Source organism: Bubalus kerabau, chromosome 13, assembly GCF_029407905.1.
Source record: "Bubalus kerabau isolate K-KA32 ecotype Philippines breed swamp buffalo chromosome 13, PCC_UOA_SB_1v2, whole genome shotgun sequence".
Lineage (NCBI taxonomy): Eukaryota > Metazoa > Chordata > Mammalia > Artiodactyla > Bovidae > Bubalus > Bubalus kerabau.
In genome coordinates this window covers 3,388,639-3,410,505 of record NC_073636.1, presented here as the reverse complement: position 1 = coordinate 3,410,505, position 21,867 = coordinate 3,388,639, and the positions used below count along the sequence as shown (strand labels likewise).

The 21,867-nt window shown below is 39.7% G+C and overlaps 1 protein-coding gene and 1 non-coding gene across 3 annotated transcripts in view; one reads left to right on the top strand and one right to left on the bottom strand.

Moving 5' to 3' along the window:
* The window catches only part of PAK5 (p21 (RAC1) activated kinase 5), a 429,499-nt gene that overhangs the window by 17,455 nt on the left and 390,177 nt on the right, over window positions 1–21,867 (top strand). The window lies entirely within an intron of this gene.
* Window positions 5,279–5,387, bottom strand: LOC129626274 (small nucleolar RNA SNORA1). Its single transcript, XR_008701888.1, has one exon. It is a non-coding gene; the product is annotated as a small nucleolar RNA SNORA1 (small nucleolar RNA).

The following is a 21,867-nucleotide window of genomic DNA, read 5'->3' as shown; positions in this document are numbered from 1 at the left end:
TTCACATTTGTAATCTTTGAATCAGAAGACTGTTCTACGTTTTGGGATCCTCTTATCCTTGTGTATTGTTTCTTCTTCAAGCCATTTCCCGAAATAAGCCAGTTTATTTAACTGGAAGGTGAATGCCATTTTAGAGATATGTTTAAAAAATTCCATCTTAGAAAAAAAGTCAGACACGACTTAGCAACTGAACAACAATGGGAATATCAAAAAGATGTTATCATATTTCATAAGACGTTATCATCTGGAAAATCTAAAACATTCAGAATGCAAATATGCCCACAGAAGTAAAGTAGAACCTTATAAATAATATGCATTCTATAGAATGGCTAGAAAAATCTCAAAGTCAATATTGGAATCCCCTAGGGTGACAGAGAATGATATCCCTGTGCCTTACTAAAAAGTAATAATAAAACAAGTAATGAAAAACAAATGAGATAGAAAAGTCCAGAGCTATCCCCAGAGTTTTTATTTGCTTGAGCTAGAGGAGTGAGAGAAGACTTCAGAAAGTGGTCCCCCTCCCTTTTTTCCCCAGACCTCAATTTTATTTCAAAGCACATTGACACATTCTGTGTCACCAGGAAACAGAAAAACCTTCAGTCTAAGTTAATCACTTAACAGCTAGGATTAAAATGAAGAGGCTAATTGGGTCTCCCTATTAGGGTGGTGTCTGCTTGCTTCTGCTTTGTCCTTTGATAGATTAGAGGAAAAATAGGAAATATATTACAGTTACTGTCCCCAGCTAGTCATTCATCCATTTAGTAGGCACTCATTGTGCACCACTGTGTTTATTTGGGGTGGCCCTTAAGCAGATGGGGACACATCAATGAACAGAGATGCAAATTCCTCCTTTGTGGAAAGAAACAGTCAGCAGACAATAAACACCAGAAGTAAATGCATAGACTGTAAGAAGGGGATTTGTGCTTTGAAAAAATAGAGTGGTCATTAAGAGGGATCAGAAGTGCTGAGATGATGGCAGGAAGGGGTGCAGTATTAAATGGAGGGTCGAGATAGGCCACAGTGAGAAGGTGGCACTTGAAGGTGGAAAGTGAAGTACCTGTGTAAACCACCCTTGTTTCATATGGAAGAGCATCACTGGCAGAGAGAGCCCCATGCAAAGGATGGGATGCCCAGTTGGTTGAGGAAGTACAGAGAGGCCAGTGTAGCTGGAACAGAGTGAATTAGGGCAGGAGCAGAAGGAGATGGGGTCAGGGAGGAGAGCAGTCACTGGAGAGATCTGCAGAGTTCAGAAGCTGACATAGTTTAGATGAGTCACTTTGGCCTCTCTTGAGAGGGGCAGAGGAAGAAGTCTGGCAGACGTGATAGATTTAAACGAGATGATGATGACTTGACTAGGCTTGTAGCAGTAACAGTTGTGAGAAGTCACCCAATTCTCATTTATCTTTTTATTTTTCTGCACAAAGTGTAAAGATTTTTTTTAAAAATTACATGTAATATAGGCAAAATGGTTTACTTATTTTTTTGTAAATTAATTAATTTATTTTAATTGGAGGCAAATTACTTTACAATATTGTAGTGGTTTTTGCCATACATTGACATGAATCAGCCATTGGTGTACATGTGTTCCCACCCTGAACCCCCCTCCTACCTCCCTCCCCATCCCATCTCCCATCTCCCAGTACACCAGCCCTGGGCACCCTGTCTCATGCACTGAACCTGGACTAGTGATCTATTTCACATATGGTAATATACATGTTTCAATGCTATTCTCTCAAATCATCCCACCCTCGCCTTCTCCCACAGAGTCCAAAAGTCTGTACTTTACATCTGTGTCTCTTTTGCTGTCTCGCATATAGGGTCATTGTTACCATCTTTCTAAATTCCATATATTTGTGTTATTATACTGTATTGGTGTTTTTCTTTCTGACTTACTTCACTCTGTATAATATGCTCCAGTTTCATCCACCTCATTAGAACTGGTTCAAATGCATTCTTTACTAGAATCAAGATTGCTGGGAGAAATATCAATAACCTCAGATATGCAGATGACACCACCCTTATGGCAGAAAGTGAAGAGGAACTAAAAAGCCTCTTGATGAAGGTGAAAGAGGAGAGTGAAAAAGTTGGCTTAAAACTCAACATTCATAAAACAAAGATGATGGCATCTGGTCCCATCACTTCATGGCAAATAGATGGGGAAACAGTGGAAATAAATAAATAGTAAATAGTGGAAACAGTGTCAGACTTTATTTTTTGGGGCACCAAAATCACTGCAGATGGTGACTGCAGCTATGAAATTAAAAGACGCTTACTCCTTGGAAGAAAAGTTATGACCAACCTAGATAGCATATTCAAAAGCACAGACGTTACTTTGCCAACAAAAGTCCGTCTAGTCAAGGCTATGGTTTTTCCAGTAGTCATGTATGGATGTTAGAGTTGGACTGTGAAGAAAGCTGAGCGCTGAAGAATTGATGCTTTTGGCCTGTGGTGTTGGAGAAGACTCTTGAGAGTCCCTTGGACTGCAAGGAGATCCAACCAGTCCATTCTGAAGGAGATCAGCCCTGGGATTTCTTTGGAAGGAATGATGCTAAAGCTGAAACTCCAGTACTTTGGCCACCTCATGCCAAGAGTTGACTCATTGGAAAAGACTCTGATGCTGGGAGGGATTGGGGGCAGGAGGAGAAGGGGACGACAGAGGATGAGATGGCTGGATGGCATCACTGACTCAATGGACGTGAGTCTCAGTGAACTCCAGGAGTTGGTGATGGACAGGGAGGCCTGGCGTGCTGCGATTCATGGGGTCGCAAAGAGTTGGACATGACTGAGCGACTGAACTGAACTGAACTGAACTGAATATTCCATTGTGTATATGTCCCAGAGCTTTCTTATCCATTCATTTGCAGATGGACATCTAGATTGCTTCTGTGTCCTGGCTATTGTAAACAGTGCTGAGATGAGGGGTACACGTGTCTCTTTCAATTCTGGTTTCCTTGGTGTAAATGCCTAGCAGTGAGATTGCTGGGCATTCAATCCCAGCAATTGTATGCCCAACAATACAATTGTATGGCAGTTCTGTTTCCAGTTTCTTAAGGAATCTCCACACTGTTCTCCATAGTGGCTGTACTAGTTTGCATTCCCAGCAATAGTGTAAGAAGGTTCCCTTTTCTCCACACCCTCTCTAACGTTTATTGTTTGTGGACTTGTTGATAGCAGCCATTCTGACTGGCATGAGATGGTACCTCATTGTGGTTTTGATTTGTATTTCTCTGATAATGAGTGATGTTGAGCATATTTTCATGTGTTTGTTATCCATCTGTATGTCTTCTTTGGAGAAATGTCTGTTTAGTTCTTTGGCCCATTTTTTGACTGGGTCGTTTATTTTTCTGGAACTGAGCTGCATGAGCTGCTTGTATATTTTTGAGATTAATTATTTGTCAGTTGCTTCATTTACTATTACTTTCTCCCATTCTGAAGGCTGTCTTTTCACCTTGCTTATAGTTTTCTTCATTGTGCAAAAGCTTTTAAGTTTAATTAGGTCCTATTTGTTTATTTTTCCTTTTATTCTGGGAGCTGGGTCATAGAGGATCCTGCTGTGATTTAGGTCAGAGTGTTTTGCCTATGTTTTCCTCTAGGAATTTTATAGTTTCTGGTCTTACATTTATATCTTTAACCCATTTTGAGTTTATTTTTGTATATGGTGTTAGAAAGTGTTCTAGTTTCACTCTTTTACAACTGATTGACCAGTTCTCCCGGCACCACTTGTTAAAGAGATTGTCTTTTCTCCATTGTATATTCTTGCCTCTTTTGTCAAAAATAAGATGTCCATAGGTGCGTGGATTTATCTCTGGGTTTTCTATTTTGTTCCACTGATCTATATTTCTGTCTTTGTGCCAGTACCATACTGTTTTGATGACGGTGGCTTTGTAGTATAGTCTGAAATCAGGCAGGTTGATTCCTCCAGTTCCATTCTTCTTTCTCAAGATTGCTTTGGCTATTCAAGGTTTTTTGTATTTCTGTACAAATTGTGAAATTATTTGTTCTAGTTCTCTGAAATATACCATTGATAGCTTGATAGGGATTGCATTGAATCTATAGATTGCTTTGGGTAGTATATTCATTTTCACTATATCGATCCTTCTAATCCATGAACGTGATATATTTCTCCATCTATGTGTCATCTTTGATTTCTTTCATCAGTGTTTTATAGTTTTATATATATAGGTCTTCTGTTTCTTTAGGTAGATTTATTCCTAAGTATTTTATTCTTTTCATTGCGATGGTGAATGGAATTGTTTTCTTAAATTCTCTTTCTGTTTTTTCATTGTTAGTGTATAGGAATGCAAGAGATTTTTGTGTGTTAATTTTAAATCCTGCAACTTTACTATATTCACTGATTAGCTCTAGTACTTTTCTGGTGGTGTCTTTAGGGTTTTCTATGTAGAGGATCATGTCATCTGCAAACAGAGTTTTAGTTTTTCTTTTCCAATCTGGATTTCTTTTATTTCTTTTTCTTCTCTTATTGCTGTGGCTAAAATTTCCAAAACTATGTTGAATAGTAGTGGTGAGAGTGGACACCCTTGTCTTGTTCCTGACTTTAGGGGAAATGCTTTCAACTTTTCACCATTGAGGATAATGTTTGCTGTGGGTTTAGAGCAGAAATAAATGAAAGAAACAAAGGAGACTATAAGAAATATCAACAAAACTAAAAGCTAGGAAAAACTGTTTAAGTCAATAAATTTTTAAGGAATTTCACATATTCTGATTCTGTCCACTGCCAATCACCTTAGTTCCTCCAAAATCATGATCTTCAAGATAAGATTATTTTTGTTCAGTTGCCAAATTATTTCCAACTCTGCAACCCCATGAACTACAGCACTCCAAGCTCCCATAGCCCTTTCAAAAAGAAATTTTGCTCAGTCCACAGCTGTCAGTCCATAATTCTTTTAGTTGGGTTTTGGTGAGGTACAGACATGCTTCAAAATTCCTTACCCATAATCTTTGGGATCCAATTTCCTCAAACAATTTACTGTAGGATGCTAGAAGTTAAATATAGCAAGTACATTGCTGTTCATTCCTTCATCTTCTGTAATATTGAAAAGCCTTGTTGTATCCAATTTTTTACTCATGAAAGTGAAAAGAAAGTGTTAGTCGCTCAGTCGTATCTGACTGTGACCCCATGGACTGTAACCTTCCAGGCTCCTCTTTCCATGGATTTCCCCGACAAGAATACAGGAGTGGGTAGCTATTCCCTTCTCCTGGGGATCTTCCTGACCCAGGGATCAAACCCAGGTCTCCTGCCTTGCAAAAAAAAAAAAAAAAAAGTTACAGGTCTCATTGTCACTACTGCAATAGAATTACAATGATGGAAGCAAAACCTGTGTTCTCGATGTAGCCATGTTAATTTTGCATATATCTTGAAGGTGGTGTTTTCTTAGGATCTGGTCCGAGATAGGAGACAGAGAGGAGTTGGGAATGATGCTAAGGTTTTTTGGTCTGAGCAACTCCAACAATGGATTGTCTTCAGCTAAGCAAGGGAAAACTGGGAGAAGTATGTTTCTGGGGGAGAAATAAAAAGTTCAGTTTTGGATATTATTCATCCCACTGGGCTGGCAGTGTTGGGTATTTATGTACCAGTTGTTGGGAGTCCTAGGCATGTGGACTTAAAGGGCTTATGCATCCATACTTGTTATCTGCTAGCCTGTTCCTGAAAACTTTCACAGATGTTTCAGAAGTTCTCAAAGGCTCCGTTCTTTGCTGGCCAAATGTAAGTTGGACCATCTATTGTTGTAGATGATGACAGCATGTGTACACTATGGTAATAGGGCACTGAGTCTGAGTAAGCTGCACTCAAAGTCATATCCAAATGGATGAGATGATATAAGTGCTGAAATGGAGTCTTAGATAATTAAGCATGTAACTGTTAAATGCATCTAATGCTGAAAATTGGGACAGGAGTAAGGCTACAATTGACCTTGTAATGCATCAGAAAGAATGATATATTCCCCAGGAGTAAATCATTTACCCATGTAATGCAATTACATTCTTTTAGGGCAGTGGTGGACCAGTGGGTAAGGCATCTCCTCCAAGGCATTAATGGAACTCTGTGTCCCAAATAATGTGGCTCAGGCCATGGTCATTTTTAGGGGAGGGAACAGATATCATCAAAGTAGGGAAAGTTGGAGAAAATAAAAATAAAAATTATATATATTGCCATGGATAATAAACATGATTTTGAGTCTAGGTCTTGCTAGAAACCCCAGACTAAAAATAGTTTTGCATGGAGAAAGAAGAGTGTGTAACAGGTATGCTGAGGACAGAGGAACAAGTCTTGGTCATTTTAATATGTGGATATACAATAAATGTTGGTGTTCTTTTTTCTTTTTTGGCCATGCCATGCAGTATGCCAGATCTTCCCCAACCCGAGATCAAACCCATGCCCCCTGCATTGGGAATGCGGAGTCTTAATCACTGAACTGCCAGGAAAATCCCAATGTTGGTGAATTTTAATTGCACATTGCAATGTACTTGATCAGTAAGAAGTGAGGAATGGATATTGGGCAGGCAGTTAGTCGGCTGGGGGATATTAAAAAATAACCCAGAAAGATTCCCTTGATGAGAATGTATCAGTTGGGGTGGTTTAGGATGGTTAAGAAAGTATTTTTATTTATTTTTTTTAATTTTATTTTATTTTTAAACTTTACAATATTGTATTAGTTTTGCCAAATATCGAAATGAATCCGCCACAGGTATATCTGTGTTCCCCATCCTGAACCCTCCTCCCTCCCCATACCCTCCCTCTGGGTCGTCCCAGTGCACCAGCCCCAAGCATCCAGTATCGTGCATCGAACCTGGACTGGCGACTCGTTTCATACATGATATTATACATGTTTCAATGCCATTCTCCCAAATCTCCCCACCCTCTCCCTCTCCCACAGAGTCCATGAGACTGATCTATACATCAGTGTCTCTTTTGCTGTCTCGTACAAAGGATTATTGTTACCATCTTTCTAAATTCCATGTATATGCGTTAGTATACTGTATTGGTGTTTTTCTTTCTGGCTTACTTCACTCTGTATAATAGGTTCCAGTTTCATCCACCTCATTAGAACTGATTCAAATGTATTCTTTTTAATGGCTGAGTAATATTCCATTGTGTATATGTACCACAGCTTTCTTATCCATTCATCTGCTGATGGGCATCTAGGTTGCTTCCATGTCCTGGCTATTATAAACAGTGCTGTGATGAACATTGGGGTACATGTGTCTCTTTCCCTTCTGGTTTCCTCAGTGTGTATGCCCAGCAATGGGATTGCTGGATCATAAGGCAGTTCTATTTCCAGTTTTTTAAGGAATCTCCACACTGTTCTCCATAGTGGCTGTACTAGTTTGCATTCCCACCAACAGTGTAAGAGGGTTCCCTTTTCTCCACACCCTCTCCAGCATTTATTGCTTGTAGACTTTTGGATCGCAGCCATTCTGACTGGCGTGAAATGGTACCTCATAGTGGTTTTGATTTGCATTTCTCTGATAATGAGTGATGTTGAGCATCTTTTCATGTGTTTGTTAGCCATCTGTATGTCTTCTTTGGAGAAATGTCTATTTAGTTCTTTGGCCCATTTTTTGATTGGGTCATTTATTTTTCTGGAGTTGAGCTGTAGGAGTTGCTTGTATATTTTTGAGATTAGTTGTTTGTCAGTTGCTTCATTTGCTATTATTTTCTCCCATTCTGAAGGCTGCCTTTTCACCTTGCTAATAGTTTCTTTTGTTGTGCAGAAGCTTTTAAGGTTAATTAGGTCCCATTTGTTTATTTTTGCTTTTATTTCCAATATTCTGGGAGGTGGGTCATAGAGGATCCTGCTGTGATGTATGTCGGAGAGTGTTTTGCCTATGTTCTCCTCTAGGAGTTTTATAGTTTCTGGTCTTATGTTGAGATCTTTAATCCATTTTGAGTTTATTTTTTTGTATGGTGTTATAAAGTGTTCTAGTTTCATTCTTTTACAAGTGGTTGACCAGTTTTCCCAGCACCACTTGTTAAAGAGATTGTCTTTAATTCATTGTATATTCTTGCCTCTTTTGTCAAAAGTAAGGTGTCTATATGTGCGTGGATTTATCTCTGGGCTTTCTGTTTTGTTCCATTGATCAATATTTCTGTCTTTGTGCCAGTACCATACTGTCTTGATAACTGTGGCTTTGTAGTAGAGCCTGAAGTCAGGTAGGTTGATTCCTCCAGTTCCATTCTTCTTTCTCAAGATAGCTTTGGCTATTCGAGGTTTTTTGTATTTCCATACAAATTGTGAAATTATTTGTTCTAGCTCTGTGAAGAATACTGTTGGTAGCTTGATAGGGATTGCATTGAATCTATGAATTGCTTTGGGTAGTATACTCATTTTCACTATATTGATTCTTCCAATCCATGAACATGGTATATTTCTCCATCTGTTAGTGTCCTCTTTGATTTCTTTCACCAGTGTTTTATAGTTTTCTATATATAGGTCTTTAGTTTCTTTAGGTAGATATATTCCTAAGTATTTTATTCTTTCCGTTGCAATGGTGAATGGAATTGTTTCCTTAATTTCTCTTTCTGTTTTCTCATTATTAGTGTATAGGAATGCAAGGGATTTCTGGGTGTTGATTTTATATCCTGCAACTTTACTATAATCATTGATTAGTTCCAGTAATTTTCTGGTGGAGTCTTTAGGGTTTTCTATGTAGAGGATCATGTCATCTGCAAATAGTTAGAGTTTTACTTCTTCTTTCCCAATTTGGATTCCTTTTATTTCTTTTTCTGCTCTGGTTGCTGTGGCCAAAACTTCCAAAACTATGTTGAATAGTAATGGTGAAAGTGGGCACCCTTGTCTTGTTCCTGACTTTAGAGGAAATGCTTTCAATTTTTCACCATTGAGGATAATGTTTGCTGTGGGTTTGTCATATATAGCTTTTATTATGTTGAGGTATGTTCCTTCTATTCCTGCTTTCTGGAGAGTTTTTATCATAAATGGATGTTGAATTTTGTCAAAGGCTTTCTCTGCATCTATTGAGATAATTATATGGTTTTTATTTTTCAATTTGTTAATGTGGTGTATTACATTGATTGATTTGCGGATATTGAAGAATCCCTGCATCCCTGGGATAAAGCCCACTTGGTCATGGTGTATGATCTTTTTAATGTGTTGTTGGATTCTGATTGCTAGAATTTTGTTAAGGATTTTTTCATCTATGTTCATCAGTGATATTGGCCTGTAGTTTTCTTTTTTGGGGGGATCTTTGTCAGGTTTTGGTATTAGTGTGATGGTGGCCTCATAGAATGCGTTTGGAAGTTTACCATCCTCTGCAATTTTCTGGAAGAGTTTGAGCAGGATAGGTGTTAGCTCTTCTCTAAATTTTTGGTAGAATTCAGCTGTGAAACCGTCTGGACCTGGGCTTTTGTTTGCTGGAAGATTTTTGATTACAGTTTCAATTTCCGTGCTTGTGATGGGTCTGTTAAGATTTTCTATTTCTTCCTGGTCGAGTTTTGGAAAGTTGTACTTTTCTAAGAATTTGTCCATTTCTTCCACGTTGTCCATTTTATTGGCATATAATTGTTGATAGTAGTCTCTTATGATCCTTTGTATTTCTGTGTTGTCTGTTGTGATCTCTCCATTTTCATTTCTAATTTTATTGATTTGATTTTTCTCCCTTTGTTTCTTGATGAGTCTGGCTAATGGTGTGTCAATTTTATTTGTCTTTTCAAAGAACCAGCTTTTGGCTTTGTTGATTTTTGCTATGGTCTCTTTTGTTTGTTTTACATTTATTTCTTTTTTAAGATTTATTTCCTTCTACTAAGCCTGGGGTTCTTCATTTCTTCCTTTTCTAGTTGCTTTAGGTGTAGGGTTAGGTTATTTATTTGATTTTTTTCTTGTTTCTTGAGGTATGCCTGTATTGCTATGAACTTTCCTCTTAGGACTGCTTTTAAAGTGTCCCATAGGTTTTGGGTTGTTGTGTTTTCATTTTCATTAGTTTCTATGCAAATTTTGATTTCTTTTTTGATTTCTTCTGTGATTTGTTGGTTATTCAGCAGCGTGTTGTTCAGCCTCCATATGTTGGAATTTTTAATAGTTTTTCTCCTGTAATTGAGATCTAATCTTACTGCATTGTGGTCAGAAAAGATGCTTGGAATGATTTCTATTTTTTTGAATTTACCAAGGCTAGATTTATGGCCCAGGATGTGACCTATCCTGGAGAAGGTTCCATGTGCACTTGAGAAAAAGGTGAAATTCATTGTTTTGGGATGAAATGTCCTATAGATATCAATTAGGTCTAACTGGTCTATTGTATCGTTTAAAGTTTGTGTTTCCTTGTTAATTTTCTGTTTAGTTGATCTATCCATAGGTGTGAGTGGGGTATTAGAGTCTCCCGCTATTTTTGTGTTATTGTTAATTTCTCCTTTCATACTTGTTAGCATTTGTCTTACATATTGTGGGGCTCCCGTGTTGGGTGCATATATATTTATAATTGTTATATTTTCTTCTTGGATTGATCCTTTGATCATTATGTAGTGACCATCTTTGTCTCTTTTCACAGCCTTTGTTTTAAAGTCTATTTTATCTGATATAAGTATTGCTACTCCTGCTTTCTTTTGGTCCCTATTTGCATGGAAAATCTTTTTCCAGCCCTTCACTTTCAGTCTGTATGTGTCCGCTGTTTTGAGGTGGGTCTCTTGTAGACAACATATGTAGGGGTCTTGTTTTTGTATCCATTCAGCCAGTCTTTGTCTTTTGGTTGGGGCATTCCACCCATTTATGTTTAAGGTAATTACTGATAAGTATGATCCTGTTGCCATTTACATTATTGTTTTGGATTCGAGTTTATACACCCTTTCTGTGTTTCCTGTCTAGAGAAGATCCTTTAGCATTTGTTGGAGAGCTGGTTTGGTGGTGCTGAATTCTCTCAGCTTTTGCTTGTCTGAAAAGCTTTCGATTTCTCCTTCATATTTGAATGAGATCCTTGCTGGGTACAATAATCTGGGCTGTCGGTTATTTTCTTTTCTTTTCTTTTTTTTAATTTTATTTTATTTTTAAACTTTACATAATTGTATTAGTTTTGCCAAATATCAAAATGAATCAGGTTATTTTCTTTCATCACTTTAAGTATGTCTTGCCATTCCCTCCTGGCTTGAAGAGTTTCTATTGAAAGATCAGCTGTTATCCTTATGGGAATTCCCTTGTGTGTTATTTGTTGTTTTTCCCTTGCTGCTTTTATTTTTTTTTTTTTTTTTTTTTTTTTTTTTTTTGTGTGTCGTGAGAACTTTTATTTTATTTATTTATTACAGTTCTTTCTTTCTTTGTCTTTGGCTGCGCTGGTTCTTTGTTGTGGACTTTCTCTAGTTGTGGGGAGTAGGGGTTGCTCTTCATTGTGGTGCGTGGGCTTCTCCTTGTGGTGGCTTCTCTTGCTGGGGACCATGGGCTCTTAGTCACCCAGGCTTCAGTAGTTGCAGTGCGTGGGCTCAGTAGTTGTGACTTGTGGGCTCCAGAGCATAGGCTCAGTAGTCAGAGCACTCGTGCTTAGTTGCTCCACAGCATGTGTATCTCCCTGGACCAGGGATCAGACTGGTGTCCGTTGCATCGCAAGGCAGATTTTTAACCACTGGATCACCAGGGAGTGCCCAGGAGAATTTTTAATATCTACTCTCTTAGCAACTTTCAAGTATTCAATACAGTATTATTAATTACAGCAACATACTGTTCAACAACTGAAATGTAAAGGAAGAAATCACAAGGGAAATTAGAATATATAAAAATTTGTGTGATACAGCTAAAGCAGTGCTTAGAAGAAAATTTATATCTTTAAATGGCTATATAAAAAGTGAAAGTGTTAGTTTCTCAGTCATGTCTAACTCTTTGCAACTTCATGGACTGTAGCCTGACAGATTCCTCTGTCCATGGAATTCTCCAGGCAAGAATACTGGAGTGGGTAGCCGTTCTCTTCTCCAGGGGATCTTCCTGACCCAGGGATAATATTTGTTCTTTGTGTTTGATTTTTGTTAATTTGATTAATATGTGTCTTGGGGTGTTTCGCTTTGGGTTTATCCTGTTTGGGATTCTCTGGGTTTCTTTGACTTGGGTGATTATTTCCTTTCCCATTTTAGGGAAGTTTTAAACTATTATCTTTTCAAGTCTCGTGGTCTTTCTTTTTGTCTTCTTCTTCTGGGACCCCTATGATTCGAATGTTATAGTGTTTAATATTGTCCTGGAGGTCTTTGAGATTGTCCTCATTTCTTTTAATTCGTTTTTCTTTTATCCTCTCTGATTCATTTATTTCTACCATTCTATCTTCTAATTCACTAATCCTATCTTCTGCCTCTGTTACTCTACTATTTGTTGCCTCCAGAGTGTTTTTAATTTCATTTATTGCATTATTAATTATATATTGACTCTCTTTTATTTCTTGTAGGTCCTTGTTAAACCTTTCTTGCATCTTCTCAATCTTTGTCTCCAGGCTATTTATCTGTTATTCCATTTTGATTTCAAGATTTTGGATCAATTTCACTATCATTATTCGGAATTCTTTATCAGGTAGATTCCCTATCTCTTCCTCTTTTGTTTGGTTTGGTGGGCATTTATCCTGTTCCTTTATCTGCTGGGTATTCCTCTGTCTCTTCATCTTGTTTAAATTGCTGAGTTTGGGGTGTCCTTTCTGTATTCTGGCAGTTTGTGGAGTTCTCTTTATTGTGGCGTTTCCTTGCTGTGTGTGGGTTTGTACAGGTGGCTTGTCAAGGTTTCTTGGTTAGGGGAGCTTGTGTCTGTGTTCTGGTGGGTGGAGCTGTATTTCTTCTCTCTGGAGTGCAATGAAATGTCCAGTAATGAGTTATGGGATGTCTATGGTTTTGGGGTGACTTTGGGCTGCCTGTATCTTGGAGCTCAGGGCTGTGTTCCTTGTTGCTGGAGAATTTGCTTGGTATGTCTTGCCCTGGAACTTGTTGGCCCTTGTGTGGTGCTTGGTTTCAGTGCAGGTATGGAGGCATTTGATGAGCTCCTGTCAATTAATGTTCCTTGGAGTCAGGAGCTCCCTGGAGTCAGGGTTTGGACTTAAGCCTCCTGCTTCCAGTTATCGGTCTTATTTTTACAGTAGTTTCAAGGCTTCTCCTTCTACACAGCACCATTGATATAACATCTACGTTAAAGATGAAAAGTTTCTCTACCATGAGGGTTACCCAGAGAGGTTCACAGAGTTACATGGAGAAGAGAAGAGGGAGGAGGGAGTTAGAGGTGACCCGAATGAGATGAGATGGAATCAATAGAGGAGAGAGTGGGCTAGCCAGTAATCTCTTCCTTATGTGCACTCCACAACTGGACTGCTCAGAGATGTTCATGGGAGTTATACAGAGAATAGAAGAAGGAGGAAGGTGACAGAGGTGGCCAGGAGGATAAAAGTGGGGAATGAAAAGGAGGGAGACAGATCCAGCCAGTAATCAGTTCCCTAAGTGTTCTCCACCATCTGGAACACACAGAAATTCACAGAGTTGGGTAGAGTAGAGAGGGGTTAGGGAGGAGACACAGGCGACCTGGTGGAGAAAAAGGAGAGTCCAAATGGAGAGAGAGCAGTCAAGCCAGTAATCTCGTTCCCTAGTGAAAAATGGGTACTGAAGATTGGGTTCTTAAAGGTACAAAATTGGTAACAAATACATAAAAGCAAAAATTAAAAATCTAGAGTAGAGTTTGGAATTTCAAAAATACGATGTTAAAGAAAAGAAGAAGGAAAAAAAAGAAAAAATGAACAAACAAAAACAAACAAGGTCGCGAAAATTATAAGGAAAATATAGGTACAAAATTGATAACTAATACCAAAAAGCAAAAGTTAAAAATCTAGAGTAGAGTTTGGAATTTCAAAAATACAATGTTAAAAAAAGAAGAAGAAAAAGAAAGAGAGAGAGAGAGAAAAAAGAACAAACAAAGTCACATATATTATAAAGAAAATACAGGTACAAAATTGATAACAATTACCAAAAAGCATAAATTAAAAATCTAGAGTAAAGTTTGGAATTTCAGATATACAATGTTATTAAAAGAAGAAGAGAAAGAAACAGAGAAAAAGAAGAAGAGAAAATAAAAAAGGGTCACAGAAATTATAAAAAAAAAAAAAACTATAGGTATAAAGTTGATAACAAATATCAAAAAGCTAAAATTAAAAATCTAGAGTAGAGTTTGGAATTTCAAAAATACAATGTTAAAGAAAAGAAGAAAAAAAAAACCAAGGTCAAAAAAATTATTAAAAATATATATATGAAGTTTGCTTAAAAAAAAATAGGGTCTTCTTTTTTTTTTGTTTTTTGCAAAGTAATCGGTTATAAAAGTGAGAATTAAAGGAATAATAGAGGACTTAAAATTTTAAAAAAAATTTAAAAAAATAAAAAAAAGAAAGGAATGATCGTAAAAATAGTAAAAATATATCTAGGACTTTCTCCAGTTTTGTTGTGAGTATTGTGGGTTCAGTTCATTTTTGGCTAGTTCCTTGGTCCAACTTATATTTCTCAAGATCTATAGGCCCCTTCCTATGTAGTTGGTACTAACCACAAGGTTTTAATCTATTGCCTGTAGCTTCCAAGGTGGATCCCTCTGTTATAGCTTCTTCTGTTTGCTGGTCTCTTCAGTGTCTGGTTTCTGCCCTGACACAAAGGGGTCGGTGGAGGACACTTTTTTTTTTTTTTTAGGCTCACTTGTTCAGTCGCGCTGTGGGGAGGGAGGGAGGGATCCTGCGAACAAATAACACTGGCGTGTGTTCACAGTGCCTCAGCCACACTGGGTCTGCCCCCCATTCACGGCACGTGTAGCCTCCCTGCCCACGCTGCTCAGGCTCTAGGCTGCTCCGCCGGGAACCATCCATGGCTGGCCCTGGGCTGCCTGTACTTCCCAGGTCCAAGCTGCTCAGGTTCAGGCACTCGGGTAGTCCTCAGAGGCGCAGACTCTCGGTTGGGCCTGCATTTTGTGCCCTTCCCAGATCCGAGCAGCTCAGGTGATGAGGTGTTTGGCGCGCACAATTGCTGTGACTTATCGCCTCCCCGCCACTCGGTTATCTAGGTGTGCAACCGGCGCACCTTCTCAGGCAGATGTTGACCGTCCAGACCCCCAAGAAGTTTTAGTTAGCAAAGAAGCCTGCTTACAGTTTTATAGATAATGTCTCTCTGGGGCTGCGATTGTCCCCTTCCGGCTCTGGCTGCCTATCACCGGAGGGGGATTGTCTGCCGCCGGCTATCTCTGTTCAGTCCTTTGTTCTGTGCGTGGGCCTGGTGGTGTCTTAGGTTAGGGCTGGCTTTTCGCGTGGTAGCTATCCCACAGTCTGGTTTGCTAGCCCAAATTATTTCGCTCAGATAGCGCTCGGGGTATTCAGGCCAGATCCTTGCGATGCAGCCCGCGCCACGTCTCTCTGCCCAGGCCCCGCTTGCTAATGGCGGAGGCAGGCGTCTGCGCTGCTTCTCTGCTGGGGGAGTTACCGTAGGGCTCGCAATGTGCGTGTTTTAATTGTTTATTTATTTTTCCTCCCTGTTATGTTGCCCTCTGTGCTTCCAAGGCTCAGCACAGATTCGGCAGTGAGAAGTTTTCCTGGTGTTTGGAAACTTCTCTCTTTTTAAGACTCCCTTCCTGGGACGGAACTCCGTCCCTCCCTCTTTTGTCTCTTTTTTTGTCTTTTATATTTTTTCCTACCTCCTTTCGAAGACTTGGGTTGCTTTTCTGGGTGCCTGATGTCCTCTGCCGGCATTCAGAAGTTGTTTTGTGGAATTTACTCAGCGTTTAAATGTTCTTTTGATGAATTTGTGGGGGAGAAAGTGTTCTCCCCATCCTACTCCTCCGCCATCTTAGCTCCTCCCCCCACCCCTAGAGTCAAAGTATTTTTAAAGTGTCCTTCAGCTTCAAACAATTGTAGGGCAACAAGGATATTCAAAGTTGATGAAGTCTTACCAGTGATTGCCAGTAGGGTATTCACGCTTAACAGGCCCCAGATCTCTGTCTTCTTAAGATAATAGCTGTTAAGCCTTGGATTTGAGGTATGGTTTTTAAAAAAACTCATCCTCACTGGTATAGCATGGAGCCTTCTAGATTTTTCTCATGTCAGCACCATAGCTGCTGGAACTTTCCCATCTGGAGTAGAGTAACCTGTAGAGCACCCTTTCACAATTTCTGGTGTTCCTAAAGGAATAAAGAGAAGAAATTGGGGGAGAGCTGTCAGAATCTGTGGAAGAGTAGTCCTGAGTAGGCTTTGGAACATCAGCATTGAGTTCTTCTTTAACATCACTGGTGTTTCGAATCCTTGAACCTAAGTGTTGCAGATTTGCCCTTTCTATATGGGCTTCCCTGGTAGCTCAGCTGGTAAAGAATCCACCTGCAATGCAGGAGACCCCTGTTTGATTCCTGGGTTGGGAAGATCCGAAGGGTTAAGCTACCCACTCCAGTATTCTTGGGCTTCCCTGGTGGCTCAAACAGTAAAGAATCCGTGCACAATGCAGGAGACCAGGGTTCAATCCTTGGGTTGGGAAGATCCCCTGGAGAAGGGAATGGCTATCCACTCCGGTATTCCGACCTGGAGATTCCATGGACTTGCAAAGAATTCGACACGACTAAGTGACTTTCATTTCACTTCACTTCAGACCGAACTTCCAGGTTCACTATCCAATTCCTTTATATTCAGGACCTCCATGTTATAAAGCTAAGGGAGCATCGTTACCAACTCTGGTCCATGTGAATGAGGCCTCCTGGAGTGCTGTAGTCCTTCAGGACTACAGCCTGCTTGGCCTTCTGCTGTGTTTCTGCTTGCCTTGCTATTGATTTGGTCCAGACTCTATGCAATGGCTCAGCATACCATGTGATCATATTTTCTGTTCTCTTGATCTCACTCTGGACTGTGAGAGGCTTCAGGGAAGAAGTTAGCTTTTATGTGTTTATATTAATAATAAAGCCTCTCACATGATACCTTTCACACACAGTTGCTCAATAAATCTTTCCTAAATAAAGTTGGCCCTTGAGCAACACAGGGATTTGTGGCACTGACCCTCCATCCAGTAAAAAATCTATATATAATTTACAGTCAGCTTTTTTTTTTTAACTCTCTTAACTTGTGGGATCTTAGTTTGTTGACCAGGGATTGAAACCATGCTCTTGGCAGCGAAAGCACAGAGTCCTAACCACTGGACCACCAGGGAATTCCTTTGTCAGCCCTTTTTATGTGAGTCCTTTGTATCCGAAGTTCTGCATCCCTGGATTCAACCAACTAATGTTAGAACTGTAGTATTTGTTGTTGAAAAAAACTAGCCTGTAAGTAACTTATGTTGTTCAAAGGCCAGCTATACATGTTGTGACTTGTTGAGACTTGACTATGTGTTGGGCTTTGTGTAAAATATTTCACCTGTTCTTGTCCCTTAAGCCAAACAGTGACCCCCATGGGAGTGCACATTGCCTTCATTTCTCCTTTGAGGATGCTGCAATGATGAGCAGGTATTAATATATAAGGAGACAGTGAGTGAAGACAGTTCTAGAAGGTATAACTGAAATAGGATGTTGGATTGAGGGAGAGCATTTTATATAAAAATTGATGAGACGAGCATACTTAAATGTTGATAGGATGTATTCAGCTGTGAATTAGAGATGGACTTCCATAGTTGAGAGACCTGATAATTGATGTTTGGAGATGAACTCAGAGTACAGGCACACAGAGGAATAGACAAGACGCTTATTTTGATGCAGGAATGAAGATGAGATAGATTAAGTGAAACTCGGTGGGTGGGAAGCTCAAAGTTTCTGTCTGAAGCTTTTTTAAGGTTGCTATCCAAAAGTCTACAAGCAATAAATGCTGGAGAGGGTGTGGAGAAATGAGAACCCTCTTACACTGTTGGTGGGAATGCAAACTAGTACGGCCACTATGGAGAACAGTGTGCTGCTGCTAAGTCACTTCAGTCGTGTCTGACTCTGTGCAACCCCAGATGGCAGCCCACCAGGCTCACCCATCCCTGTGATTCTCCAGGCAAGAACACTGGAGTGGGTTGCCATTTCCTTCTCCAATGCATGAAAGTGAAAAGTGAAAGTGAAGTCGCTCAGTCGTGTCCGACTCCTAGTGACCCCATGGACTGCAGACTACCAGGCTCCTCCATCCATGGGATTTTCCAGTCAAGAGTAGTGGAGTGGGTTGCCATTGCCTTCTCTGGGAGAACAGTGTGGAAAGTCCTTAAAAAACTGGAACTAGAACTGCTTTATGACCCAGCAATCCCACTACTGAGCATACACACTGAGGAAACCAGAATTGAAAGAGACACATGTACCCCAATGTTCATTGCAGCACTGTTTATAATAGCCAGGACATGGAAGCAACCTAGATGTCCATCAGCAGATGAATGGATAAGAAAGCTGTGGTACATATACACAATGGAGTATTACTCAGCCATTAAAAAGAATACATTTGAATCAGTTCTAATGAGGTGGATGAAACTGGAGCCTATCATACAGAGTGAAGTAAGCCAGAAAGAAAAACACCAATACAGTATACTAACGCATATATATGGAATTTAGAAAAGATGGTAACAATAACCCTGTATGCAAGACAGCAAAAGAGACACAGATGTATAGAACAGTCTTTTGGACTCTGTGGGAAAGGGAGAGGGTGGAATGATTTGGGAGAATGGCATTGAAACATGTATAATATCATATATGAAACAAATCACCAGTCCAGGTTCGATGCAGGATACAGGATTCTTGGGGCTGGTGCACTGGGATGACCCAGAGGGATGGTACGGGGAGGGAGGTGGGAGGGGGGTTCAGGATGGGGAACACATGTACACCCATGGCGGATCCATGTTGATGTATGGCAAAACCAATACAATATTGTAAAGTAATTAGCCTCCCATTAAAATAAGTAAATTTATATTTGAAAAAAAAAATCTTTTAAGGAAAGAAAGTTACCTATTCAGTTTGAGGAAGAAGTTTGTGGTGGTGGTCACAGTCATGGTGATAGTAATCTTAAGGAGACTGGCGAGGGCATGAAATGCTTTGTGCAGAAATTCAGAGTCTGAGGCAGCTGATTCAGAGATCCTCACATTTTTATGTACTTACATCAATTTATATGAATGAAACTGCCTCTTACATTTAAGAGATTAAATTACAAATTAAAATTGTGTAAGTATACATTTGCTTTGTATCTACCAGAAAAAAAGAAGTTTACATGCCAAGTTGCTTCAGTCATGTCCAACTTCTTGTGACCCCATAGACTATAGCCTATCTGGCTCCCCTGTCCATGGGGATTCTCCAGGCAAGAATACTGGAGTGGGATGCCATGCCCTTCTCCAGGGGATCTTCCCTACAGAGGGATTGAACCTGTGTGTCTTAAATATCTCCTGTATTGGCAAGCAGGTTCTTACCTCCACCTGGGAAGCCCTAAAAAGTAAGATTGGCCCAGTTTAATTAAGAGGGGTCTTTTGCACCAAGGCGAAGTTTGAATTTTATCAAATACTTTTAAAGAAAATAAGCTTTCCTTTTCCTGATCTCTATGTCTTGATTCAGCTAAAGTTATATTTGCAGCCAGATGCTATGGGAAGTAGAGAATGAGTATATTCAACAGGATTCTTTTGCTTGAAAAAGACTCAGCTTGAAAATCCAAGCCAAAGGGTACCAAGCAAACTAGGAAGTTATTCATCTGTATAGCTGTAAAGTCCAGAAGTACAGCTGGATCAAGAGCACAAAACTATTATCATGGTGTCCTTTCTTCCCCTTCTCTCACCTCTGTTTGTTTCTTTGTGGGCTTCATTCTCTGGCATGGTCTCCCATTTCGTTGGCAAGACAACCCCCTTCCCTACACCTGCTCCCACTGCTCCGGGTTTAGATTTCAGGTCTCAGGTTTGAATCCCAGTAGTACTTTTGTAGAAGGCGATGGCACCCCACTCAAGTACTCTTGCCTGGAAAATCCCATGGATGGAGGAGCCTGGGAGGCTGCAGTCCATGGGGTCACTAAGAGTCGGACACGACTGAGCAACTTCACTTTCATTTTTCACTTTCATGCATTGGAGAAGGAAATGGCAACCCACTCCAGTGTTCTTGCCTGGAGACTCCCAGGGATGGGGGAGCCTGGTGGGCTGCCGTCTGTGGGGTCGCACAGAGTCGGACATGACTCAAGTGATTTAGCAGCAGCAGTACTTTTGTAGGTCAGATAACAGTGTCCATTCTTAGTCTAATTCATGTCTCCTGAGGGAATGTTTGTTTTTCATTGACTCCTTGAGAGGGAGTCCAAACCCATCCCTGGAGTCAGAAGTCAGAGTAGAATGACTTTTTCCCAAACCATCTGGACAAAGAGTGGGAAGAGAGAAGACCCATAACACTTTACCCTCTAAGCCACCAGGGAAGCACATAATGATTATCAGGGTGCCATTATCAGAAGCAGGAACAGTGGATGTGATCTTGAAAACAGTTTTTTTTTTTTTTTTTCCTTTGAGTGGATAAAAGTAAAATTGCCCAATGTAATTATATTTTCTACAAAGTTTTCTGGCCCAATGCATTTTCCCTGGCCACATAATTTGGGCAGTGTTAATTGATTGGACTCATTATATTTGAAAATATCTATTTTTCCTAGAAATAGCAGCTTCCAAAGACCCTCTACATAGATTCTTTTCCCTCATCCTCTTATGATCTTCGCTTTTCATCTTGGTGTCCTAATTTTGCCATTGTACATCTGCTTTCCTATTTTGGAACTTTGGTAAGAAATAGATTTGCGTGGATATACTGATTTAGTATGAAATTATAATGAAAGTCATTTGCATATTCAAACCCTCTCTTAATGGGAGGAAAATCAGTGATAATTGCAACCTAAATGTTTCTCAGGGAAATTAAGTAGGGGCATATTGAGTGTTGCATGGAAGTAACATGAAGTATATACACACAAGCCCTGAACATCTGATGATTTCTTTTTTTGACTTTCTAACAAAGAGTATATTTTCCTCTCTGTGATTTGCTATTGTGTTGTCCTTATAGCTTCATGTTTTATTAGGTTCATCTTTTGAATGAGATCAATTGGAAAATACTTTGGTAACTACTATTATTTTGGCTATTATTATTTAGTTGAAATGATGTCCAGTCACTTGTTCGTATTATTGCTACAGCCCTATCTGCCAGCCTCGGTTCTACTTCGACATTGTACACCTAACATTTTGTTTGGTTTGAGATGTTCATGCATTCTTTTTTTTTTAATTGTAGCAATATTTATTGTTCAATAAAGCCTTTAAAACTGGTCAACATTAAAAAAACTTTTAAAATGTATAAAAAATAACTAGATGTATATTTATGTCATATACTGAGGTAGGAATAATTGGAAAATGTTTCTTATGTATAAGGAGAGGTTGGAGGGTGTCCAAATCTAAGTATTGGACTTACTGGATTTGATGTCCTTGCAATACATTTAGATGAGCAAATGTGTCCATCTGAAGTTAGGGTAAGAACTCTAGAGATCAAGAGAAGACAGACTAGAAATAAATGTGAAATTAGGACACTGTTCCAGCTAGGATTATGGGACTGTGGTTTGGGGATATGAGTGGTTGAAGTTATCTAAGGAATATCCTAGGGTTAGGTACCCTAGGGTGGGAGTGAATGCACAGCTCTTGAAGATAAAAATTCCGGCAGTTCCTGCTTACCTTCTGGCTCGACATGAAGCCCATCAGCTCTATGGGCTGCTTCCTGCAGATGTTGTCATGATTACATTCCTTCCCGTGGAGTCCTCCGCCTTTCTGGCCAGGGTTTAGGACCGATGTGTGGCCGTCTGCCTGCACCACCATCATCACGGAACAGTTTGTCGTCAGTGCGTCCATCTTCATCATCTTCTGCAATTTGCTGGCCACACTGCCTACACCAATTCTGGCTGCCAGACTCAGTTACTGTGCCAGCAATGTAGTGGGAAACTGTATCC